Source organism: Henckelia pumila, chromosome 4 (genome assembly GCF_033568475.1).
Source record: "Henckelia pumila isolate YLH828 chromosome 4, ASM3356847v2, whole genome shotgun sequence".
Classification (NCBI taxonomy): domain Eukaryota; kingdom Viridiplantae; phylum Streptophyta; class Magnoliopsida; order Lamiales; family Gesneriaceae; genus Henckelia; species Henckelia pumila.
The window spans coordinates 229,433,142-229,459,734 of record NC_133123.1 but is presented as its reverse complement, the minus strand read 5'-3'; the positions used below and the strand labels follow the sequence as shown (position 1 = coordinate 229,459,734).

The 26,593-nt window shown below is 36.6% G+C and overlaps 1 protein-coding gene across 1 annotated transcript in view; it reads right to left on the bottom strand.

Annotated features, from left to right (window-relative positions):
* Positions 1-3,412: 3,412 nt before the first annotated feature.
* Positions 3,413-26,593, bottom strand: part of LOC140894686 (uncharacterized) — a 39,640-nt gene continuing 16,459 nt past the window's right edge. Inside the window, exons 13-19 of the mRNA XM_073303260.1 lie at positions 26,228-26,351; positions 25,117-25,243; positions 24,839-24,953; positions 13,887-13,999; positions 13,680-13,715; positions 13,402-13,594; positions 3,413-8,053 (exon numbers count right to left, since the gene is read on the bottom strand). The gene's annotated coding sequence lies outside the window, so the exon portion shown is untranslated. The remainder of the gene's footprint in view (positions 8,054-13,401; positions 13,595-13,679; positions 13,716-13,886; positions 14,000-24,838; positions 24,954-25,116; positions 25,244-26,227; positions 26,352-26,593) is intronic.

Genomic DNA, 26,593 nt, shown 5'->3' with positions numbered 1-26,593 from the left:
ATTGCATTGATAGGAAGAAAGAGTTATGCTACTTGAAATAACTGCTGAGTAGGTAATCAGGCCGTAAAAGTTTACTCCCTGAATGAATGATGTCATAGTAATAACCCTTGGCACTAAATCCTTAACAGTCAAGGGTATGCTAATTAAGGCCATAGTTAGTGTTCTCCTATATCTTTTTTAGTCGCCCTTTTTTTATATTCGTTTGACTTGATTACATATTCATTCCTGTAGTTTAAGAGAATTAAAGTGACTATTAGCTGCTTTATTGATTGGCATAGTTGAGGTTTTGACAATCTGTCATATGAACTGTATGCAGCTGAATGGCTGAATGCTTCAAGGATCGGACAGATGTACAGTGCTTACACATGTGGCAGAAGGTTCTTAATCCAGAACTTGTAAAAGGTCCATGGTCAAAAGAGGTTGGACAGTTTTTCTCTCCTTCCTTCTGGATTTGACTCCCTGCTCCCTCCCTCGGTTGTTTGCAACTCTTTCTCATTTGTGTTAGCTGCTTGAATGTTTCATGAGAGTTCATTTAATACTCCTTTCAATATCTAATAGGAGGATGAAATTATGATTGAGTTAGTGAATAAATACGGTCCAAAAAAGTGGTATACTATTGCACAAGATCTCCTGAACGGATTGGTAAACAGTGTCGGGAAAGGTAAACTTATAAGATTTTCTCTTGATCCCTAGAGTTTTCCCCTTGATTTTTATTAGAAGATTTGATTAGTAAAAACACTTACTATTTATATGCTTTCAAAAGTATATGAACAAAGCAGGTATAAAAGTTTATGCTTTATTTCCGAATTGAATATTCAATCCTTCAAGGTGCAAATTTTGAATCTTGTCTGTAAGATATCATTTCTTGTATCTTGTCTATAAGCTGCAGTTTACAATTCTATTTCTTATATCTTGTCTCTGCACTGAGGTTTATCTATTTAGGTAGTGTTTGAGATTGTTTCAATGAAACACTTTTCAGCTATTCCATCACAAATTTTGAAAATTGTGAAAGAAAAGTTGAAAAGTGTTTCATACAAGAAAATCCCAAACACTACCTTATAATGTTCGTTTTTGCAGATGGCACAATCATCTTAATCCTAACATTAAAAGAGAAGCTTGGACACAAGATGAGGAATTGGCTTTGATTCATGCACATCAAATTTGTGGAAATAAGTGGGCAGATTTGACTAAGTTTTTACCTAGGAGGTACTCAAATGCATGCTAATTACAAGAAAAATAATGTTATGTTGTTAAGCGAATATGAGCTTTCATATGGAACAAAATGTGGATCTTATGGTTGTTTCACATGAAGGGTGAGCGAGATGGAATATGGGCCTGGCATAATATAAAACGACTATTTAATAGGCTTCCTCTGGCTGCATTGATTGAAAAAAAAATTATTTGCATGCATGGTGGTATTGGGAGATCAATAAATCATATGGAACAGATCGAGAATATTCAGCGGTCAATCACAATGGAAGCAGGTTATATTGTTCTGATGGACTTCTTGTGGTTAGTGAATGTCTGCTCTTGCCTTATTTTTAATTCTTATCCTTGTTATAAATTTATATATGACGTTTTGTTGTGTGAATCTATCCTTGAAGGTCCGATCCTACTGAAAATGACAGTGTGGAAGGTCTGGGGACGAAGGCAAGAGGTCCTGGTTTGGTTAACTTTGGGGTAGGTGTCTCTCTTGACGGTTTCCGCATTGTTCAATCCTAACTTGTAGTGAACAGAGCTGCTCCTAATACCCTTGCGGCCCATTAAGGACTTCTTAAATTTTTGAATTTCTCGCGCCTGTTCATGCTTTTGCTCTTTTGCTTGTGTGCAAACATGCCAAGTAATTTGTTCTAGCATTTTTCCGTTTTTGTCATTTTATAGTTGCAGATTATGCTTCTTTGGCCGAGCTAATACGATTTTACATTTTAGCTTTTAGAGTCAGGGAAATTGGATGGGTCCTTGTGTTATGAGTATTGTGCACGTTAATTTTGGCAAAGAATGATTTAAACCATAGGTGATGTATTGAGTTTAATCATATTCTTTTGATAATAATTCCTCAATAATGCTAAATTCTAAACCTCAAGCCATTTACTCAATCGAGTTGGTACTCATGAAATCAGGAGCTATCGCTAGGCCTTTTTTCCTATCCCAACAATAATGTTTTCTGGTTCTTATTAGGATTGGATCATGGAGCAGTAGGAGAGAAATTATTGCATGTGCAATAGCTGGTTCATCTAATGGAAGTTCGTTGGTGGTTATATCTAAAGGTAGGTTGAAGTTTCTATTTTCTTGTGATTTATGTCTTATGCTAGCTCACTTTCATTTTTTTGTCATGCAATTCTTTATTCCCTCCAGTCTTAAATATGCATGTTGTGGTGTTTCTTGCTTAGAAATTAAAATTCTTGTTTGCTCTGAAAGAGGAGGAATCCAAATTATAAACGTGATCACCAGAAAGCTCGTGGGCTAAGTGCATGGAAACGTGGAGGTATCATCGGTGTTGCTGCACTAACTTGAGGAACCTTGATGGCTATTACTGGAGGTATACAAACTTTATCATTCATTAAATAATTGAGTAACAAAATCATGATTGTTAAATCTAGTATCTGGAAAGAAACTATTTCCGCATTCCTTAATTAAATGGATCACAACTTGATAATTCCAATCGCTTAGTGATGATTTCGTAATTCGTAGTTCATTTGATAATTCCAATCGCTTAGTGATACTTTCGTCATTCGTAGTTCATGTTCTTTTACTGATAAATGTGTTTGTTTTTACTTTTCATTTTAATCTATTTATATTTGTTTTATGTTTGTTTTTATTTTTAATAATTTACAGTATGGAGATACAAATTAAAGGAAAAGAGATTGTTGCGGCTTTTATGAAAGCTTGGGACGCTAACATATGCTGAAGAAAGGAATCAAAGTTTTTCGAGATTAATGCATAGTTTTTTTCTAGTGTTCATTAAAATAAAATTCGATTATTTTTTTATTTGAATGATTTATAATATTGGAAGACTCTATATTAAATTTTATTTTACAAATTTTTGAATTTTGAGTGACTTATAATATTGAAAATTTGTGAATTAATTTTTTTTTTGTTTTTTTTAAACAAAAAAGATTTAAAGCGTTGTCTTTTCCAGAAACGACGTCGCTTTTTATAAAAGACAACTCTTAAAAAGCGTTGTCATTTTTAGATACGACAACGCTTTTTAAGCGTTGTCGTTTCACTTAAAAAGCGTTGTCTTTTCCAGAAACGACAACGCTTTTTATAAAAAACAACTCTTAAAAAGCGTTGTCGTTTTTGGAAACGACAACGCTTTTTCCGCGATGTCTTTGAGCGTGGTTTTTTACAACACTGCCTACGACAACGCTTTTTCGAGGACATTAACAACGCGGAAAAAGCGTTGTCTTTGGCCGTTTTTCTTGTAGTGGGAAAAGAAAAGGTAGAGGCCAGTCCAGTGAAGCTATCATAAGTTCAACATATATTGACCTAACTGTATCATTGGTATATAATGAAGTAGAGAAGAGAATGTCTCTCTTCGATGATTGGGTGGAATACAGGATTGTCACCCATTGCTCAACCATCATTGAAGAAAATTTACTTCAGTAGGTGGCTAAAATGGAGTATTTGATTCTCGATTGGGTAGAGACTCAAATAGTTGTAAAGGCTCTTCTCCGAAGAAATTTCATCTATCAACAACTGCGAGAGACTCCTCCACTTCTTGATCCAGAGAAAGAGGCAAAATTTTGTGCCTGAAGCTTGAACTGCTGAATATGACTCTGCAGTCACCTCAAAACTGTAGATGGATGCTCATCACATTTCAACAGTCATCCAGATGATGATAAATGAGCTCAACCTGAAAAAAGTCAAGACATGTGAGCATATTGAACTAATGCATGATGCTGGTGAAGAAATGATGAAAGAGATTGAAGCAGACCTCTTTGACTCTGAAGAAACTGAACTCGATGAAGAAAACAATTCGAAAGAAAATGGTGATCATGACATTCCTTCACATCCACAACCATCACAACCCAAGTCCCCTCTACCTATCCCAAGCTCAGATTCTGTTTAGTTACCAATTCTACCTTAATCCCTTTATGTACAAATTGCAGGTTCAATGTAGTGACCCGTATCCAAAATTAACAATTAATGAGTAATTAATCGTGTAATTGTGTTAATTAAGTAAAACATGATTAAGGAAATTTTAGATGAATAAACGGAGTCCGAAAATGGATCCAAAACACTCAAAATTAGCCGGAAAGGTTTCAAAGGGTTCGGACGATCCGATGCAGGTTTGGAGGATCCGAACTAGGAACGGAGCCAGGGATCGGAGGGTTTGAAGAGTTCGGACGATCCAAACTCAGATCGGAGAATCCGATCTTGCATGGCCAATTGTCCTACATTAATTAATCATTGATGATGTCACAAGGGTGACTTCGAACGATCCGAAAATGGATCGGAGGATTCAAACTCGTGTCGGCGGGCGTCCTCTGGAAGCTAGACATGTGCTTGGCTAAGAAAGTTCGGACGAAGAGTTCGGACGCTCCGAACTGGTTCGGAGGATCCAAACGTGGGTGCAGACGGTCCGAACGTTGTCTATAAATAGGGTTGACGAGGCCTCATTTCAACTCGCTCATTTCCTCTCTTTTCTCTCGTTTCTTACCCTTATAGCTCATATCTAGGAAAATCTAGGCGTCCTACTAGGAATCTGAAAGTAGCGGAGCGATCATGGCGTCGTAGCGAAGCTGTTCCTAAGTTTTGAGGCAGTCACCATCAGCGGGCTGACGACGGACGCAGGTATAGCTATGGTCTCCTAAAAATATTTAGGAGTATGCAATAGCTTAGTTAAGGCTTTAGAGCTTAATTAATGATGCATGAGTATTTGCATTATAGAGCTGATGATAGGTTTGGAATCTAGAGGAAGACTGCTAGGACTGCCTTTAGTAAGGTACGTAAGTACTGACTGAGATTTTCAGTGGGTATGCATGCTTATGTGTTGAATTTATGTGCCTTGTATGATATTGCATGGATTATTATGCGACATGCGCATATCATATTCTGCATGTACATCTTTTGAGATGAGCCATGTAGGGCCGCTCAGCCTTGTTCGAACGGTTGATGTTGAGTGCCCCGCGACCGACGGGTTAGCCGACACTGGCATCTGAGGGACATGGTCCACGTACGGTAGGAATGAGAAGTTTACGCAGGGTTTGATTCCCGGGTTGTACCACTCATATCCTAGGCGCCATTCTGAGCAGTTTGTATACAGTTATCCCAGATATGGATACCGTGTTCTGTGTTTTCTCCACATTACCACCTCAATAAATCTTTATCCTTTGCCCATTAACTTCGAATGCTCCTGATGCATGACTATAAATTTCCACTGTACCATACGGTAGCACTTTCTTGATAGTAAACGGTCCTGACCATCTCGAATGCAGCTTACCTGGCATAAGTTTCAAACGAGAGTTATATAATAAACAATTTGGTCTACCTCGAACTCACGTGAAAAGATGTGTTGATCATGCCATCTTTTGGTTTTTTCTTTGTAAATTCTGGCATTCTCGTATGCATCTAACCTTAGCTCCTCAAGTTCATTCAATTGAAGCAACTGATCCTCACCTATAGCAATAATATCAAAGTTTAGAAATTTAGTAGCCCATAATGCTTTATGCTCAGTTCAACAAAGAGATGACACGCTTTACCATATAACAACCGAAAGGGAGAAATTTCGATAGGTGTTTTAAAAGCAGTACGATAAGCCCATAACACGTCATCTAGCTTATTGGACTATTCTTTCTGATTTGAGTTTACCGTTTTTTCCAAGATGCGTTTTAACTCCCTGTTTGAAATTTCAACTTGACCACTAGTTTGGGGGTGATAAGGTGTTGCCATCTTGTGACTGACCCCATATTTATTCAAAAGTGTGTCAAATTGATTATTGAAAAAGTGGGTTTCTCCGTCACTAATTATGGCTCTAGGTGCATCATATCTAGCAAAGACAAACTTTTTCAGAAATTTTACAACCACCCTAGAGTCATTAGTTCTAAATGAAAGCGCTTCAACCCACTTGGACACATAATCGACCACGACCAAAATGTATTTATTTCCTTCAGAAGTAGGAAATGGTCCCATGAAATCAATGCCCCAAACACCAAAAACTTCGCATACTAGTATATTATTCAAGGGCATTTCAAGTCTCCTAGATATATTTCCAATTATTTTACACGCATCACAAGAAATCACATAGGAATACGCATCCTTAAACAACAAAGGCCAATAAAATCCCGAATATAGCACTTTAGAAGCGGCACGACCCGCACCGAAGTGACCTCCAGTCGGACCTGTGTGACAGTGTGAGAGTATAGAACTTACCTCTTCAGCTGGATACATCTACAAATTATACCATCTGCACATATCTTAAAAATAAAAGGATCTTCCAACAAAAAATATTTCAACTCTGAGGAAAAAAATTTTTTCTCTTGATAATTCAAATGCAGGGGAATAAACTTACTTGAAAGATAGTTAACAATGTCTGGATATCATGGTAGATTCGTTATCTCGAATAGATGCTCGTCTGGGAACTCATCATGAATCACTTGAGTTTCCGTTCCTTGATTCTCCAGCCGAGATAGATGATCTGCTACTTGATTCTCCTAGCCTTTCCTGTCAACAATTTCCAAGTCAAATTCTTGTAAAAGAAATATCCAACGAATTAACCTGGGTTTAGCATCCTTCTTGCTCATCAAGTATTTCAGCGCCGAATGATCAATGTGGACAATAACTTTGCTTCCCACCAAATATGATCTGAATTTTTCCAATGCAAACACTACGGTGAGAAGTTCTTTTTTTATTGGCATATTTCAATTGGGAGACTGACAGTGTGATATTGGCATAGTAAATCACATGAAGCACTTTATCCTTTTTTTGCCCAAGAACGACTCCCAACGCGGTGTCACTAGCATCACACATTAACTCAAAAGGAAGACTGCAGTCAGTTGCTACTATCACAGGTGCAATTGTCAATTTCTTCTTCAATATCTGAAAAGCCTGTGAGCACTCAACAGAAAAATTAAAAGGCCTCTTTTATCAACAAATTAGTAAGGTGTTTAGCAATAGAAGAAAAATATTTAATAAATCTCTTATAGAAACCCGCATGTCCGAGAAAGCTTCTGATCCCTTTCAATTTCGTGGGAGGTGAAAGTTTTTTGATTACCTCAAGTTTCGCTCGATCCACCTCCACACCTTTCTTAGACACCTTGTGGCCTAAGACAATACCTTCTCTTACCATGAAGTGGCATTTGTCCCAATTTAATACAAGGTTACTTTCTTCACACCTCTGCAACATTTTTTTCAAATTACAAAGACATGCATCAAAAGAAGAATCAACCACAGAAAAATCATCCATAAAAACCTCAATAAATTTTTATACCATCTCATGGAAAATAGCCATCATGCAACACTGAAAAGTAGCAGAGGCATTACAAAGACCAAAATGCATTCGTTTATATGCAAAAAGTACCATATGGACAAGTGAAAGTGGTTTTGTGTTGGTCTTCAAGAGCTATGGGAATTTGCATATAACCCGAATAACCGTCTAAGAAACAGTAAAAAGCATGTCCTGCAAGTCTCTCAACCATCTGATCAATAAATAGGAGGGGAAAGTGATCTTTACGAGTGGCATCATTTAGTTCCTATAATCAATACAAACCCGCCATCCCGTAACAGTTCGAGTAGGGATTAATTCATTATTTTCATTTGCAATAACAGTAATACCCTTTTTTAGGCACTACTTGAATTGGACTCACCCATTCACTATCGGAGATAGGTTAGATAATACCTGCATGAAGTAGCTTGATCACCTCCTTTTTCACTACCTCTTGTAAGGCTGGGTTAAGTCACCTCTATGGTTGAGTAGATGTCCTGCGCTTTGCCTCCATCAGTATCTTGTGCATACACAAGGTTGGACTGATTCCCTTTATGTCAGACAGGCTCCATCCTATGGCTCTTATATGCTCTCTGATTACCCGCAGTAATGTTTCCTCCTCGCACCCTGTCAAAGAAGAAGAACAGATTACTGGCAGTTTATCATTATTTAATAAATATAAATATTTTAAATGAGAAGAGAGTGGTTTGAGTTCAAGCATAGTGGGCTCCTCAGTGGACGACTTCAATGGTTTTGGAATATGACTGTAACGCCCCAAATTTATCTTAATTGAGCTTATTTGAGATAATTGGATATTACAGAGTTCAAGAGCCGACTTGATTTTGATCAGGGTCTATTTTGCAAATTTCGGAATTTTTAGGAACTAAAGTGCAAAAATTGGTTTTGTTAGATATTTAAGAGAGCTTTGACAAATCTCCTTCATTCCATCTCTCCCCCATCACGCCTCAACCCCATTGAAGGTGCCCCAACTCATTTTCAAGCTTTGTGATTTCAGTTTCCGGTCGATCTGTCCGTTAGAATTTATTTCTAAAGACAGATTAGCGATCCCGGCTGCGAGAGCTTCGTTCTATATTAAGTATTTCTCCGATCAGTTATACTTCATTTTTCGGATGTTGTTAGAATCGAATGAGTTTCGGATATGTTGCTCTTGAGCTAGCTCTTATTGTTTATTCTCTGTCATATGTGTGTACTTCTTAAACATTTGTAAGAAGTTATTTTCTAACAGGATATCAGCTCCTGTATCATGGAAATAGATTGGTTGTGTCTTTACCTTGTACCAAGGTGTTTGACCTGCTCCTCCCATAAGGATCTCTGCTTGTTTTATTTCTTTGCAAAGAATTAAAATTCTTCAAAAGAAATCTCGTGCAGCAATTTTTGGCAATTCTTCTTCACATTCTTCAGGGAAGACTCCTCTTTTTGCTTTACAAATTCCTGCTCCCGAGTCAATATAAGCTGCAAAGTATTCAGCCTTATATTGTTCATACAACATCCCTATCGTAATGTATATGGAGAAAGGACTTGTTGTCATTTTTTAAAAGGATTACTAAATGGCTCCGCCATTTTTAACAGACTGTGTTGTAACTCAGTAATCCGATTAAGACTATTCACCTTTAGTTTTTCTAAGGCCTCAAAAGGTAGAGTATGGTTACTCATTCCCACTTCTTCAATGCGTTCTAGTAAATCATGTTCATGACTTACTAATTTCAGCAGTTGCTTCTTCCTCTATTTGTAAACAGATTTTTCGAATCTTATTAAGGGATCGTCCCTTATCCAATTCTCTTTGTTTTCCACCTCGTAGAATTCTTATTGAATACTCCAAGTCTTTTCTTTTGCCATAAACTCTATTTCTTTTTCAAGGTGTTTCCATGGTTTATGGTCCTCCAGAAACTCTAGGCCAAGAATGAGCTGATCCACTTCTATTCCTGGAATTCCACAGATTTGAACTTTCAATTCTCCAATATTTATTAATCCTTGGTAAGTTCCTGTTACCTGCTGCTCTAAATAGTAAATCAAGTTACAAGGAAATTGGTTCATGTGACTTGTAATTTTGAATACTATTTTGACTTCTTTCCATCCTTCTGGATATCTAAGTTTTCCTATTATTGAAAACTTTTTTTCTTTTGGTTTAATTTCCTGAATAGGAGATTTTTCCCACCTTCGACTTGTCATTCGGTCACCTTGGAAAGATAACCTTAGGGGTTTTATTTTAAGATCTCTGTATAGAACCGGTTTATCTTGTATTTGAATGTCTGTTTTCTGAATTAAAGGAAACTCGATTCTTTCCGGGTATATTGCTTGAGCAACTTTCCCAAAGATTTCTGAAATTTCAATAAACTCATTTCTAATAAATAATTCAGAATGGTGCATATTAGAAAGAGCATATGAAATCTGATAAATAATAGAATATGGTCTATTACCTTCCTTTATTAATCTTTTTTCCTTGAAGTTTTGATGCAACGTCAAGGCTCAACTAAAGTCTCTGTCAGCTAAATTGTAGGCTATTCTTGGATAAATAACTCCTACAATTTTTCCTGCACATAGATTTCCTGAGATCGTACCCAGAACAGCATCTTGGATATTCCTCATTCTTTTATCACATACTACGATATCTATGGGTGAATCTATTCCTTCTTTAAAAGTTGCCTTGATCATTATTTGGATCGCTCCAATATGAATCCAAGACATAGTTCTTGCTACCTCATTTTTCAGCTTTTGCAATTCCTCTCTTACTTCTTCAAAAGAAATTAACTACATCTCTATTTGATTACTTGTTAACTCCATCGGGATTGTCATTTCCCTTCTGGATACTTTGTAAATCAATTGATGTCTTTTTTGTCTAAGCCCTAGGTTGCCTAAGACTCTTTCTACTTGTCCTGCCGAAAATCCTTGGTACTTCTGTAATGTTGGATTTTCTCTCATAATCCTTTGGACCATATTATGAGATATCGTGGTTTGACTAAAAAAATCCAGCCAAACTCTCATGTGTTTCGTGTCGAAACACTTCTTCTTTATTCTGATTCTGATTCATCTTCGCTAAACAATATCTCTTCTTCGTATATACTTTCATCTGAGGGGATATCCTCAAATTGATATACTTGGACTAGATCTTGAAAGAAGACCGCATCATCCATATCTGGTGTTGCTTCAAAGAGTTTAACTCCCTTTTTCTCATTTTCTGGACAGTTTGTAGATATATGTCATCTTGCTCCACATGTCCAGCAGTTGCAATCTTGAAACTTTCACTTGCTCTCGTATGAGTTTTTCTGAAAGTTCTTCTAGATGGTGTTCTTCCCCTGCCTTATGATGAGTTTGTTGCTGAGGATGTTCTTGTAGGTCCACTTCTTCTACCTGATCTATAGGATCTGGCATTTTGTTTGGATTAAAATGTTCTTGGTTTCCAAGAACTTTTCATTCTTTTATTGTTTCCTTTTAAATCCCTGTGATTTATTCCCTATAACCGTGGGGAGATCATTTTCTCTAAAACATAGAGGAGTATGCTTATTAATACCCCTTATTTTCTTGTAATTCTTCTGTAATGCTGCCATATGGCACCATTCCGCCAATTTTCCTTTCAAAAAGGAGGCGCGTCTTGCTAATGTATCAAGATTACCTGGAACATATTATTTTATCAGCATTTCTCTCCAGGGGCTTGGCATTTTTGCGAAAAATAGCTGAATGGCTACATTTTCTTCAACTCCCGAATTCCATCTGTATTTGGTGAATAACATAATATATTCATCAACTAAACAGATATCATGTAACTCGAGGCTATACAGAGCTTGAGTATATCTTTTTTTTTCTCTGTATCTTGATTATTGAAATAGTCTACCCCTATGAATTGTGCTTTAAAAATGGTGGACATTCTTCCTCCAATCTCGCCAAGTGATTCTCCTACTAAGATTGATTACTTGGTTTCTGGCATGGTCATTTCCCAATTTATCTTAACAAATCTCATTATACTCATTTCCAGAAGTTTGACAAATCCTTCTTTATTGAGATCTAAAGTTCCTGCTGCTATTCTCATGGCTGATGTACAATCATCTACGAGATCTTCTCTGTTTTTGAAGTCCAGAACATCCAGGTTTAACATAACCCCATAAGGATGTATCGGATCTAAAATAGTTTTTCCATAAGGAGTTTGATGTATTGGTATATTACTCCTTCTTGATCTGGTTCCTGCTGGATGTGAATTTTCTCCAACATGGAACTCACTATGTTGTTCTTCTGTTTTAACCACATATCTCGGGGGATTCCCTATGGGTTGTTCACCCTCAAAGGAATTCATTTTTAGATCTACTACTTTAAGATTCGAAAAAGAATCCGCAAGATCTTGTAGATCCTCGAGATTTAATCTTTCTAAAGTAGTCATCAGATAGTGTTTTTCTCTGATACTGCTGTTATAAGATTAATCATCAATTCATCATCAGTTAAAGGTTTTTGAACCATTTTGGTTTTACCTTTCTGATGTAACAGAGGTTCGGTACCAAACGAAAGTGGTAACCTTCCTCCTGTATTTCCCTTTCTAGAACCAGAAGTATGTTCTAAATTTATGATTTTAGTTTGAAGATCCTTTAGAGTTACAAGAATTTCTTCTTGTTTTTTAAGGATTTATCCAATCTGCCGAGGTATTTCATACAGTTGAATACTGTAATATTGTATCGTCGTTTGAATTTCTCTAAGATCTCCGGAGAGTTTAGAGGAATCTGGTGTGATCTCTAGAAATTGAGAATTAGAAATCATATTTCTTAATCTATTCAGAGAGTATAAAAGACCTAAGTCTCTTTAAGTTCTGTTGTAAAGAATCTATTTTAAATAGATTCACTTGTTTATGAGATTTCTTATAAATGAAATCCTTCTGGTTCAAACTCTCGTTTGAATCCATGGTTTGTTGAAAATCTCTTCCTTAACAAAGAAAAGTATGATTTAATGAATAATACAAAGTCTGAATAAAATTACCTAGGCTCTGATACCATTTTTTGAGCCTAAAGGAAATATTAGTTATAACTGCTAAAACAAGGGTATTATAGCCAATTTTTAGTTTGGGGGACATATTAAGGAAACTATCTTTTAAATAAGGGACATAATTAGGAACGAATAAAGTGTTAGTATATTTTTGAGAAAGTTAGGACACTTTGAGGACGTATTTGGATTTTATCCCTCAAACTTCAAATCCAGTGTAAGTAACACCAGACCTTTGCTTCGGCTGATGAGGTGTGGATTCGTCGAAACCTCTTTACGGCTTTACCAACTTCGCTCAAGCTCCTTCTCAAGCTTCAGGCTTTCTTCTCCATCTGCTCTTTCTACAACTTGTTTCTGTCAATCTCAATTTAAAACTCCTAAATGATTCCCCAACTAAAACCTGTAAAAGAGTCCAATTAATCTTTGATTGTCAATTTTGTAAATTTTGAATGGTAATCCGTAATTCGAAGGTCTGATATTACCAAGGCTCAAAACACACCACATTTCTTATTCCTGGGTCTAATACACAAAAGTTTGAAATTCACAACCATCAAAACCAACCACAATCTGGTAATAAACCCGATTAACCCAGAAGCTGTGTACAAAAATAAAAAAAAAACTAAAATGGTATCCATTAACCACATCAATTCAGGGATAATCAAAATAAAACATGACTTTCCCAACCAAGGAATACAGAGCCACAGATAAAACATATACCTTGAACAACTGTAGATTTAGCGACATCAAAGATGTGAAGCTTGATTTTTCTCAAGGAAGTGATCAAAGTGACGGGAATGAGGGACGTGTTTTGAAAGAAAACTGACATGAGTAGGGAAAAATGGAAACGTGAGCTGTAGTTGAAAAATCAAAAAAGGCGGGAGGGACAACTAGGAACAAAATTTTGGTACGTCATTGTCATACTAAAACAATTACTATAGCATGCTCAAACTTAATGAGATAGTAAGAGATAAAATAGAGTAGATAGAATAGATTACCTGCACAGATATTATACATTCACAGGACAAAGTGGCTCGGGTGGTCCACATCAAAAGACAACGTATTGCTTCAAGACCTGCCGAGCAAGATCAGATATCCCACTTTTCTTATAGATTAAGTGCAGATTATAAGCTGCTTCTCTCCGAAGATCACAGTGGCCTCAACTTTTAGTATTTGTATCTTGATTTTCATCTGCAAGTTTTGGGATGGGGAAATCGTTCTGAGTGATCGCCAATACCTTTTCATAAAATATGACAGCCAAAGTAACTAGACCAACATGATGGTATGCTCGAGCAATGTTGAATAATGATTCCTGCAAGTGAAGTTCACGGTCACTTTATCACTCCACTGTGTAAAAAGAAAATAAACATGAAACTGGCTTTTGAAGAAGCTAAATCACTAGAGGCAAACGAACGAATAACCATTGATTTTGAGCAAAATGTTATAGACATCATTTGATATTGAGTCTTCATACAAGCAAAACCTGATTATCTTTACAAAGCCTGGCGTTGTTATGGAGGAAGGAAAGTCCTTGCAGTACAGTCTGGTGCTTGTTCTGGAGTCTGTGGCCTAGAGCTAAGTTTATCAAGGCAGTTCCTAAATAAAATGAAAATCTCCATTAGAGAATCTCCAGAGTCACATACAATAGCATACTCGTGTTTTTAACATCTGAAACTTTAATTTTTTGTCTTCTCGCAAAAGATTTATACCGGCACAAAGATTGGCAAGGGGATCATCAGGCATCAGTCTATAAGCTTCCAAATATTCTCGAGCAGCAGCTTGATGCTGACTAATCATGGTAAACTGATGTTTGGAAATAAGAATTGGTGGTAAACCCTACCCCTTAACCTACGTAAAAACCTTCTAGCCGCCTCCCTCATCCTTCTTCCCCATCTCTCACGTTCTCTAGCAGAGAACTCATCCACCATAGTCGAGCTTTCAAGGTTTTTTTTTATTTTAGTTTGGAGATCCGTTCGTCCCGGAGGGCCTTGCGCGCGACATAAGCATTATTTCTTGCTAATAATTATCAAGGCACGTTTGAATCCCTTCTTGCTCACCATTTAAATCATAGTACACTGATTTATGCATAAAATATTTGATGTTGCATGTGTATTTAATTTTAGAATGAAAATCCTTCATGAACATGCATAGTTATTCACGTTTTTATGACATGATGGCTTGTTTTTGCAAGTTTCTGATCCAAGGGCTGTTCGAGGGGCTAACCAATGGTTCAAGGGTCGAGATAGGGTCCTTAGGGTCTGTTTTAGATGGGTGGTTCAGGCTGGAAAGGGCTGGAATCGATGCAGCAGATTGCGCAGGTTGAGCGAGGTTGGGAGATTGGATCGTTCGCGGTCCACAGGGCGTGTTTTAGGGTGATTCCAGTTGGGTTAGAACCCCAAGACCTTAGGAAAGCTTTCCCATGTAGTTCCCCGACCGGTAATGACCGGAGCTGGGCGGCCGAAAGGCCGGAATGCGGTGGTCGCGTTCTGCACGCGAGCAGAAACTAGAGTGTGATTGTTTTGGTTTGTTCTCCTTCTACAGAGCTCCGTTTGAGGTCAAATTTGTTGGGTTAGAACCTTCTGGGTGTTGGCTAAGTATGGGAGGTGTTTCACAGCCAAAGGTGGCCAGAGCACGCGGCACGATCAGATATTCTGTAGCCGCTCAGGGCTGCCTCAAGTTGGGCTTAGGGAGAGGTAAGCTAGGGTTGTCTCTTGTGTTTTGGCAGGCCGGGCTCGGCTTTTCGGGTCCGGTTCGGGTCTAAAATATAATGGGTCGAGTTAGTTTGGTCCGAGTCCGGGTTATATTATTTGGGATCGGTTATTTTTATTTTAATTAATTAAGAGTTTAAGTTGTTAATTAATGAGATTGGGCTTGGTTAAATAAATTAATTGGGCTAGATTAATGGGCTTAAATAATTATTAAAATGAGCCCACTAATTTGTCATGGGCCGCGTGATCCATGAGAATTATTGGGCCAAATTGTGTCGGGTTTAGTAATTAACGGTCTTATCCATAGGTTAATGGACTAGTTAATAATTTATTAGATTAATTTTAAGTTAAATAGTTTTAAGTGAGCCCGTTAGTTTGTCATGGACCTGGAGGTCCATGAGAATTAATGGGTCATGTCATGTTGGGTTTATTGCTTATTGGGCCAGTTTAGGAATTTTTTGGTTTAAGTCAAGTGGTCAGCAGCTCGAGCAAGTCCTTGAAAAATAAATGAACCGTAAATATATATTTAATTCATGCATGTATTTTATTAGTTATATAAGTATAATTTTTAAGAAAATAAATTAAGTATATATTTACGGGCAAATTTTCATGAAATAAAGAAATAAATGAGAATTCTAAGTTCATGCATCATTAAGAATTTTCATGATAAGTTTAAGAGCATGTTATGAAAAAAAAATTTATGGAAGTTGAAGTGAAGGTGGAAAGTGATGTAGTTGGAGGCCGGGATACCTGAGCCCGATGACCTTCCTAATGATGTATAAGTATGATGAGCTTATGGATCCAGCTGAGAGGGCTGGTGAAGTGGCAGCACAGAGGTGGAAACCCCACCGCCGCATACGTTGGTTTTTAGATTGATCAATCGTTTAGTATGAGGCCACCGACATGGATACAACTTGTTGAGAACTAAGAAATCATGATAAATTATTTTTATGAGAATTATGAAGTATGATTATTTATGTTATTGCATGATGATTAAGCTGTATAATTAGTTATTTCATGTTTATATGCATATAATTTTAAGATGATGCACGTATAATTATTATTCACGTATTTTATATGATGTGTGCTTGTATGTGGTTTCATTTCGTTATTTAAGGATAGAACGTGCTGAGCTTTTAGGCTCACTAGATTTAAATGGTGCAGGTGAGCAGAATGTTAATGAATTTAATGTGTTCCCGACTGGTGGCGAGGGCGTATGAATATTCAGGCGGCTAGTACCCGTGATCATAGCTCTATTACGATATTTATGTTGAGATTTAAATTATGTATTTCCGCACACGATTAATTGCTTTAGATTTTTAGTATATGCATGATTGTTAGATTTAATTATTTTATTTTAAAGTTTGCATGGATTTTGGTGTAGAATTATTATTTAGGAATTTTATTATGGAAATTTTTTTTAAATGATTATTTAGTAATTAATGTTAGGTATTTAGTTGCATGCATGTACTTTTATTATTATTTATGTTTATCTTGTAGATGTATATTAAATTAAGAAAAGTTATTTTTAAGTATGATGTATATATATATGTATGAGCATATATATTTTTATTTTCATTATTTTATAGTTACAGAGTTTAAAAAAAAATTCAGTAGAAGTTTTAGGACGTTTCAAAAACTACCGTGTTTTAGTGGTCGGGGATAAAAAAAAACTAAAACCCAGTACCGGGTTTTAGTGATCGGGGAGGGGATTAGGTGGGCAGGAATTGTTGGGCAGCTTAAAATTTATATATATATATATATATATATATATATATATAGAAAATTTCAGTTGCCCAACAAATGATGCACACCTCGTTCCCGACCACTAAAACCTGGTACCATGGTTTAGTGGTGCGAAAAATAAAAAAAACAACTAAAACCCGATATGTCGGGGACGAGGTGGGCAGGAATTGTTGGGCTGCTTAAACTTCTATATATATATATATAAATGTAGTGAGAGAAACAAAAAGAAAGGAGAAAAAGACTGAAGCAGAACTTCAAGGAGTGGTGTTGGTGATGATCGACGATGAGAGAAGTAGAAAGGGGAACGAGAACGATCGAAGAAAGAATAGCTCATTTAGGGCTTTTTTAGGCTAATTCATTTTAATCTATTTATTAATTAGCCATCGGAAATTTATTAATTTTTCAATTTAACCCTTAAACTTTTCATTATTAACGTGTCCATGTCGTACCTAACCGTATTCAAAACGTATCTGACTGGTCAAACTTTAAAAAAGTCAACGACACGGGTTTTGCCTTATCCAACAAGCGTGTCGTACTCGTGCCCGATACTTCAAAAAAGAAATTTTTAGGAGTACCTGTGCTAATGGGATGTTGTCAAAGAAACAAACTCCGATCTGGAATATTCTGCACTGATATTACATTTGAGGGCGAAATTGAGGCAAACAAACAAGGTGATCGAGATTTGACCGAGTACTTAATCAAAGTTAAGGGTTTATGGTAGGAGTTAGATCTTTGTTATGATAAAAAATGGTCTTGCCAACCTGATGCTATCAGTTTCCTGAAGCGATTGGAGAATGATCGAGATTTGAATTCTTGGCAGGTTTGAATAGATATCTGGATGAAGTTAGGGGCAGAATTCTTGGAAGAGTTCCACTGCCATCTGTATTTGCCGAAGTAAGGCATGAATAATGTCGAAGGAAGGTGATGATGAGTGAGAAGGGTCCGCATCAACCTGAAAGTTCTACATTATTGTCCAAAAAAATAGCAGAATAATTCTCAACTGAAAAGCTGGCAAAATAAAAAGGGAGAAAGAGTGTGGTGCGAACAATGCAATACTCCGCCATATATATACAATAGAAACTTGATGGGAGTTGCATGGGAAACCACATAACTAGAAACCAGGTTCAACCAACTCAAATCTCAGGAACAACCCCCTCTTTCACTAAGGAACAATTGTATAGCCTTTTTCACTCCACAAAATTCTCATCCATGGCTTCTTTATGTTCTTTAGCCCAAACAGGTCATAATTCTAAAGCCACAACTTTAAATGTGTCAGCCAGTCCTTGTCAACCGCAGATAATAGACACTAGTGCAACCGATCATATGGCAGGTTGCTCTAAATTATTTTCTTCATACAGCCTATGTGCAGTAAATAAAAATTAAACTAGTTGTGGATCAATCTCAGCCATAGCTGGAAAAGGATCCATAGCCATCTCCAATAAGCTTACTCTCCAAAGTGTTTAATGTTCCTAACTTTTCATGTAACTTACCGTCGGTTAGCAAACTCACTGTGATTTGAAGTTTTGTGCTAATTTTTTGTCAAATTATTGTGAATTTGACGAACTAGAGACAGGGAGGATGATTGGCAATGCTAAGGAGTGTGGAGGTTTATATTGTTTTGAAGATGAAAGCCCCTCCTCAAGTGAGCAACAGTTAGTTTCTGGTTCTGGATCATTTAAGGATTCCAAGGATGATGAAATAATGCTACGACACCGTAGGTTAGGGCAGCCTAGTTTTACTATTTGCGATATTTGTTTCCGAACTTGTTCGAAATAAAAATTTATCTTTGTTTTAAATGTGCTGGGTGTCAATTATCTAATCATCATTGTGCATCCTTCCCTACACGGCCATAGCATGCATCAAGACCATTCAATCTGATTCATAGTGATATATGGGGGCCAACAAAAAATCCAAACCAGTACAAGAAAAAGGTGGTTCATAAATTTTATTGATGATCACACTCGTTTGAGCTGGGTATATTTATTAAAAGATAAATCTGAGGTTGAACGTAATTTTAAAAAAAATACAACATGGTAGAAACAAAATTTCAAGCAAAAATTCAAACATTTCGAAGTGCCAATGAACGGGAATATTTGGTAAACTATTGGGCTCATTCTTTGAAGAAAAAAAAGATTATTCTACATAGCTCTTGTATTGACACGCAACAACAAAGCAGAGTGGCAGAAATGAAAAATAAAAACCTCCTGGAAGTGGTTAGGTCCTTGTTCACAAATAAGGTTCCTGAATACTTGTAAGGGAGGAGGCAATCCTCACTGTTGCATTTCTTATAAACCCGATGCCAACAAGAGTTCTAAATCAAAACTCCCTTAAATGTGTTAGGGCATGTTCAATGGTCTAAGGACGTTGGTGTGATAAAGTTGGTAACTTCATTGCATGTTGATGTCAGCGATGACAACATCATCTTATGGTTCTGCGAGAGTGAGATGATGTTGCAGAGATGACGTTGAAATATAAATTTTTTATTTAATTAAATATATAGGTAATTAAATACGAAATAAAATTACATATGATTGAAAAAAAAAATAAAATTAGACATAATTAAAATTTTAAAATAGTATTTTGAAACAACACACATAATTTTAAATTACACAAATAAATAAAAAACCACACATAATTAATTATTCATCTCCATTATTCACCACCATTAGTTTATTTTTAAAAAAATTAGTTTTTATGTTATATTATTTTTAAAATATTAGAACGGCCGGATAAAATGTAGCCGTTCAAGATTTAATTTGGTCGTTAAAAAATTAAAGATATAAATAAAAAAGGAGCAGACAGGCACTTCACCGCGTAGAAGCCCGTCTGCTTTATCAACGTGGATTACTCCTCATGCGATTTCCTCGCCCCTTTAAATTAAAAGGGCGAGGAAGCGAGGAACATTCCCTTAGGAAACCTATCCAATGTCATGAATTACCTCAGATTTTCCTTTAAAGGTGTTTCGTTGTGTAGCATTTGTTCACATTCATAATCATAATAGGGATAAACTCGACCCTCAAGCCTTGAGATGTGTGTTTCTAGATTATTCTCCCACTCAAAAAGGGTATAAATGTTTTGATCAAAATATGAAAAATATTTTGTGACCATGGATGTGACTTTCTTTGAATCACAAAAATTGTTTACCATACTTTTGAAGAGTCCATGTTTGAATGTGATAATGAGAAGACCATCAAGTCCAAAAATGAGTTTCATGTTCATTTTCCACTGCCTAGTCTAGAAGGTGCAAATCCATCAATTCAAGGTGATCAAAACAGCAAACCAAACATGAGTATAAGAGAGACCAATCTAGGCAATGGTAGAAGGTTTGGACAGGTTTATACAGGGGTGGGAATCTTCAAAATAAAAGGGAAACGTTCACTGTAATAACCCAAAATTTGAATAAAGTATAATTTAAGTCGTAATTAAAGAGTTGTTAATTAAGCATTGTTAATGAATCGGTTAATTGAGGATCACCATGTAGGGTTTCACCGACCAATCTAATTCAGATTATCTTATCCCAAGTAATCCAAATAGACGAATGAGATTGTGACATGTGTCATATAAGATAAAGTTCGGATTTTCTGAACTAGTTCGGATCCAGCCTATAAATTGAAGTCGATTTTATTGGTTTTCTTCACCGATTTCCCTCATCTTCTCTCTCAAGTTTCTAGGCATATCCCTTAGGTTTTCTAGCCAGTTCTAGGAAAGTTTAGTGCATAGTTGTCAAAAGCGCAGAAGCGCTCTCTTTAAGCGCGAAGCGCAACGAGGCGCAATGCCTGCGCTTCAATGTGCTTCAAAGCGCACAACTTCTATAAAGCGTGCACTTTTTTGCGCTACTGTGCGCTTTTTTGCGCTTTTTTTGCGCTTTGCGCTTCGGAGAAGGACAATTTTTTTAAAAAAAATTTGTTTTGAGAGATGTGAAATTGTCTTTTAAAGTGCAATTCACCCTCTATTTACCCTAAAAAAACACAGAAACCCCAACATCACATTGCCTTTCCTCCCCGACGCCTCTGCCCTTGTGTCATCTTGTCATTTGCCCTCTACATTTTGATATTTGATATTTAAAAGATGAAGATTATGATGAATTTAAAATTTGATGTCTTATGTTTCATAAATTTTATTTAAAAAGTGATTTTTATTTTATTTTTTAAGAATATTTTTTTATTGCGCTTTACTTCTGTAAAGCGTGCGCTTTGCTTAAAGCCCGAGGACACTTGAGCGCTTTAATGTACCTTGAGCTTTTGACAACTATGGTTTAGTGTTGAGGAGCTTCGAAGCTAGTGTTGGCTTGAGGAGGGGTCACCGTCAAATCGAGACATCATCAGCGGGTTGAAACCTTCAATAGTGAGTTAAGAAGCATGTTTAGTCATTATGGATCTGGTATGATAGTAATTTCAGTATGTTGGTATTGTTTAGGTTCAGACAAGTAGACTTTGGTCAGATTGTTTAGTGAGGTACGTGATGTACTGTCTCAGATATCCAAGCGTAGTATACACTTATATGTTGCATTCTTATCTGTTGCATTATACATGATTTACTTTTTTGGCATATTATGCATGGCATATCATGTTGCACATGATATCTTTGAGATATACCTCGTTTGTAGGGGTCGCTCGGCCTTGCTCTGGATTGTGGAAGATTAGGTATCGAGAGCTACAGTGTCCGATGGGACCCGCGAGGCGCCTTTAGACTGAGCATGAGATTCTAGACTTGATCCTTGATATCCGAGCATATTGCATTCGCAAGCATCATATTGGTTTGTATACTCGTACATTCTCGTATTAGGTGATTTTTGATCACGTCCTTATTTTCATCTTGGACAACCTATTCCACGGGACAGACCTTAGGTTGGACGGATCGGATGGCCAGGCAGTGGTTAGAACAGTTGAGTTCTCAATGGTGATCCAGTTGAAGTTGTTTGGTTTCTCGTATTCTCGTGCAGGGTTGTGATCACTGTTGTGTTTGTATTAATGTTTAAACTGAGATTATCATGTGTTTTCGTTTGGTGTTGTAATAGTAATTAAATTGTTTCCGTTGTTTAATTGATGTTGTTGATAAGTTTAATTATGCATGTTTATTAGTCTGTTTAGTGGTGCCTCGGGTAAAGGCGCTACATTCACACTTCTGCACGATCAAGTACAACATGAAATCATATCCGAAAAGTACAGAAACTATTGACACAAATGCAGGCAACACGGAATCTGAAAATCCACGTATGATTGACTTGCCAATTGCACTTAGAAGATGAACTAGAGCATGTACCCAATATCCTCTTTCGAATTTTGCTTCATATAACTCTTTGTCCCTGTCATACTATGCTTTTATCTCACATTTGTCAATTGTGGACATACCAAAGTTTACAAATGATGCTTCAAAAGTTCCTGAATGAAGATGAAGGCTTTAACATGGGAGCTGGTTCATTTACGCAAAAATAAACTGACGGTCGGTTGCAAGTGGGTAATTACAGTCAAGTATAACTCAAATGGAACCCTGGAAAGATACAAAGCAAGTTTAGTGGCAAAGGGGTTTGAACAAACTTGTGGAGTGGATTATCATGAGACTTTTGCACTTGTTGCGAAATTAAACACCATTTGAATCATACTCTCTCTGGCTGTTAATTTGGAGTGACCATTACATCCATTGGTCCAATGTGAAAATATTTTTCTCAATGGAAACTTTGGAAGAAGTCTACATGATTGTTCTACCTGGATTCGAAGGAAAATTTATAGATAAAACTGGTAAGCTTAAAAAATCCCTTTGTGGATTAAAGCAATCTCCACGTTCCTGGTTTAAAAAGTCACAAGGTTTGTTAAGAAAGAAGGATATAAACAGGGGCAGTCAGACCATACAGTTTGTAAAACTTGGAGATGGTGGTAAAGTTGCAATCTTAATTGTGTATGTGGATGACATAAATGATTGTGAGGAAAAGTTGAAAAGAAGTCTTGCAACTTAATTCGAAATTAAAGATTTATGATCCCTGCGTTATTTTCTGGGAGTGGAGGTAGCCAGATCAAAAAGGATAATTCTAGTGTCACAAACAAAGTATGTCTTCGACCCACTCGGAGAAAATGGATAAGTGGTTGCAAGCCAAGCTATACACCCATTGATAGAGATGTCAAAATGGGCCAACGGAGCGGGGCGGGCCGATCCACAACCCATCGTAACCCGCCATTAGGCGGGGCTGGGCGGTCCAGCCCACCTTTTAGGCAAGTTGGAAAAACACCAACCCAACCCACCTATTTTAGGTGGTGGGACGGGCCAACCCGGCGGGTTCACGTTTAAATTGGTGGGTTTTTGCGGGCCAACCTGCAACCCACCACAACCCACCATTAGGCGGGCCGGCCCACTTTTTAGGTGGGTTGAAAAATTGCCAACCCAAACCATCAATTTTGTATCGCGGGACGGGCCAACCCGACGGGCCTAGCCCATTTTGACATATCTACCCATTGATCCTTCTAAAAGAATAGGAGAAATTGCATAGGGAGTTCAAACATATAAAGGTCGATATCAGCGTCTTCTAGGAAAACTCATTTGTCTATCCCCTACAAGACCTGATACTGCTTATGTTGTAAATGTTTTCAGCCAATTCATTCATGCTCCTTGTGAGCATCATGTGGAAGTTCCGTATAAGATTTTGAGATATTTGAAAGGTTCTTTGGGAAAAAGGTTATGGTTCGAAGAGTGATCAAAGAAGTTGTCTGATGCAGATTGGGTTGGGTCTATCTCTAATAGGAGATTCACCACTTGTTATTGTACCTTTGTATGGGGAAATCTTGTCACATGGCCAAGTAAAAACGAAATGTTGTGGCACGAAATAGTATAGAAGCTGAGTTTAGGCATATGGCAAGTGGAGTATTTAAGATATTATGGAATGAAAGAGTACTTGAAGGTCACAGTTGGTTTGAATTATTGTATTATTGAATGATAAGTAAATAATTAATAAAAAATGATAAACAAAGATGTGTAAATGAAGTCGTAAAATTTGTTATGTTTGATTTGATTTTTATGAATAGGATTAAGTAAAGGAGAGTTTGATATTATTCCCAAAATACCCCTAAAATTATTGTGAATGTGTTTAATTCTGGGTAGGGCAAGGGCATTTTGGGAATAATTGATGTATTTAAAATATGGATTATTAGTCAATGGGGTGTAGGTGAGTTAAATTATCATACTTAAATTGTTCAACACCACTTTGTCCTTTCTAGACTTGATAAAATGGGTTTAGTAAAAATCGAACCAAACATGGGTTTAGATTCAAAACCATCCCTTTTTTATATCACACCTAATCCCCCATACCACACAGCCTTTAAACCAAGAGCTCAAGGCTCAAATTATGTTGTATTGTGATAACAAATCTGCCATGAGTATCGCAAACAATCTAGTCCAACATGATAGGACTAAACATATTGAAGTTGACAAACACTTCATCAAAGAGAACTTGGAAACTAGAGTAATTGGCATGCCCTTTGTCACCACAGAACAACAGATTGCAGAATGTGTTGACAAAGACACATTTTAGGCCAAAATTTGAATCACTCATTGACAAGTTGGGCAAGAATATTATATATGCACCAACTTGAGGAAGTCTAAAGAAAAGTAGACAGACATATTGTAAATAATAAAAAAATTTAATTGGATCTTTTTCTTATTTTTGTTAAGATTGTATAGCCCATAACTTTAGGAATATCCTAGCCCATTTAGTCTACTTATTTAAGCATCTCGTATTGTGATCAAATTATCGTGAAATCAATAAAATCCTTTCGAGTTTTTCCTCAACTTCATGGCTACTGCTCAATTTTCTCACTCACAAACCTCCAAATAGAGTTTTAATTCATGAAAGTTTATGTTATGCAAAAACACATTGTTCTGATTTTGATTTCCGCATTTGTAGAACACCATTAGTTGATTAACATCGTCAATTAGATGAAAATAGATATGTTTCAGCAAACAATAATAAAGGCATGAACAAGGGCATTGTTACCTTTATAATGCTTTGTAGTAGCAACTCCAGGCAGCAAAGTTGTACGGACGCTGACTGACAAGGTAACGCACGCAATCCCACCCATTTGCAGGATCAGCAAGATTATATGCTATTCCTATGAGTTTAAAAGATGAGGAATAATTTAGAACTTTCAAACAAGTACAATTCACCTATTCCCAACTAATAACAAAGCCCAGGTCACTATTGAATTAAAAGAACCAAACATAAAGGAAGAGAAACTAAAGAAGCTACAACTATTTCATAATTTCAAGACTTACTAGCTCCAAGCGTTCGAAACTCCTCCATCATCCTAACAAAAAACGTATTGCATTCCACTTTCGAGCAAAGATTGATGATCTCTAATGCCTCCCAATACCTTTGCAAGGATGATAATGACTTGCATAACTAATGAAATTGAACACATGACAATTTGATTCAGAAAGAAAGTTTAATCACACAAATGAGTTCGAGGAAGATCATAAATAAAATCAAAGTTTAACCAGGGCTGAACAAATTTTGGAAAATAAAAACAGAAACATGTGGAGTCATGGAGATCATCATGATGAATACAATATGGCAAAACATCAACCACCATAAGTAAATCTAACTCTTATCTTTAATCGGCTCCTCATTTCTTCTAAAATTTTATTTGTTTTCACTTTCAAATAATTTAGCAAATGACTTATTATTTAAATGTTATCAATGAAAAGGAAATGCGTTAACAGGACCTTCAGTTCCATTCCTGTTTACTATGTATTCCACTTAACATTATCAGCAATTTCTTTCAAGCTACTCAAGACCTCTCCCTGGAGGCCAATGATTAACTGAGATCCACATCATGATTTTCAGATTACAACATCAAATTAAGATTGGCTCACTAAGTAATGCAGAAAAACAGTCTGAAGCTATTTCTTGATTATATTTTCTGACTTGCAAGCAATCAAACTAATAAAGACATAATTGCACGAGGGAAATAGTATTAGCAACACTGCCTAAATTACAAGTTTTTATTTCTTCTTCCTCTCGAGTTCTAACTTGTGCTAGTGAACTTGATCCAGCCATATGAATCCAGTAACCTGATATTCCTGGCAGGTTCACTGGAACATGGTTGTTGAAACATATAGGAGAGACACAAACCAAACTTAAAACGTGAGACAACTGGTGTGTGGGGGTTGGGAATAAGATGGCGATTCGGAGGCTTACATCTAAAATCAGAAGATGATGCTCTTCATCTTTTACAAGATCTGGCAAAAGGGGTTTCAGACACAATCGTTGATCCAGTAATTAATTGAATCAAAATGAAAAACAGGCGAGTGGGTCATATCTCGATAATCCAAAGGGGAACACTTTATCCAAATCAGGAGGTCAGTCACAGTTTTGAATCCTTACCGGAGATTCTTCATCCGAATCATCACTCTCCCAATCAATTCCATCAGCCAATGCAGCAGCCCTTTTTGCTTCCTTTATTGCATCTTTTCTCCCAAGCAATTTCTTTGCCCTGCTGGCTTTAGACCTATTGCAACATTGAAACTATTATTACATAGAAGTAGCCATTTTCTCTAACAGCTTCCAGCTTTATCTGAACATTCATTAAAAATTTAATATTCATCAAATTATTTAATACTCAGATGTAACATGTTCAAACTATAATATGATTAGGGTTGTATCACACTTGTTGAATCCTAACTTTTGGTGATAACAAAACAATACTTTGTTGTTTAGTCGGCCGCCATTTATTTGTATAAGCAGCTACGT